The 854-nt window shown below is 50.8% G+C and overlaps 1 protein-coding gene across 1 annotated transcript in view; it reads right to left on the bottom strand.

Annotated features, from left to right (window-relative positions):
- Positions 1 to 854, bottom strand: part of APPL1 (adaptor protein, phosphotyrosine interaction, PH domain and leucine zipper containing 1) — a 32,330-nt gene that overhangs the window by 30,260 nt on the left and 1,216 nt on the right. The window lies entirely within an intron of this gene.

Raw genomic sequence — 854 nt, 5'->3', positions numbered from 1 at the left:
GCAGGAAAATCAAATCAATTCCACAATCGGAGCCCAATTTCAACTTGGCACAAGCCGGGTTGCTCAGTTGGTTGGAGCGTCCTCCTGACACGCCCAAAGTTTCAGGTTCCCTAAGTGGAACAACAAATGCACATCTCTCTCTCTTCTCTCTCTCTCTCTCTCTCTCTCTCTCTCTCTCTCTCTCTCTCTCGTCTCCCCCTTCCTCACTCCCTCTCTCTCTCTAAAATGAATAAATAAATATTTTAATTTTAAAATAATACACGGCAGCCGTGCCGCCCAGGAAAGAGGCATATTAAACTGCCAAGACACATGAAATACGTGGAACTGTAGTTCAAATGAACATTTCAGAACACTGTCTTCATTCTAAGTGGCTACCAACCATCAACGTGGTCTTAAATAGCTTAAATTATTGTGTAAGACTTAGGATGAAATTTCTCTATGCAAGTTACAGCCCCCACCAACGTGTTGTTAATGGAGCTGATTTCATTCTTCAGTCCTAGAAACATAACAAATGGTTGTTTTCCTAGACTGTCTTCAGCTAAAGCACGCGCAGGAGCATTCCCAGCGCGCAAAACCCGGCACACCGGGCATTTGTTTGGGTGCGTGTATCCGGGCCAAGACTGCGAGGAGCGGCGCAGCCGTCGCGGGGCCTCGGAGGCGCCGTCCATCACACGCGCGCACAGCTCGAGTGACAGCGGCTACGGTCGCGGCCACGACACCGGCCACACCAGGCGAGAGGCTCCCGGACCAAGTCGGGCTTCTCCCCGCGGGCACATGAACAGCCTTTCAGCATCTCCCGGAGAAACACTATTCCTCTCTCCCCAGCTCGCTCAGAAACCATCTCCTGAGTCTCC

Source organism: Myotis davidii, unplaced genomic scaffold, assembly GCF_000327345.1.
Source record: "Myotis davidii unplaced genomic scaffold, ASM32734v1 scaffold111, whole genome shotgun sequence".
NCBI lineage: Eukaryota > Metazoa > Chordata > Mammalia > Chiroptera > Vespertilionidae > Myotis > Myotis davidii.
The sequence above is the reverse complement of the archived record's forward strand: the minus strand, read 5'-3'. Positions and strand labels throughout refer to the sequence as shown.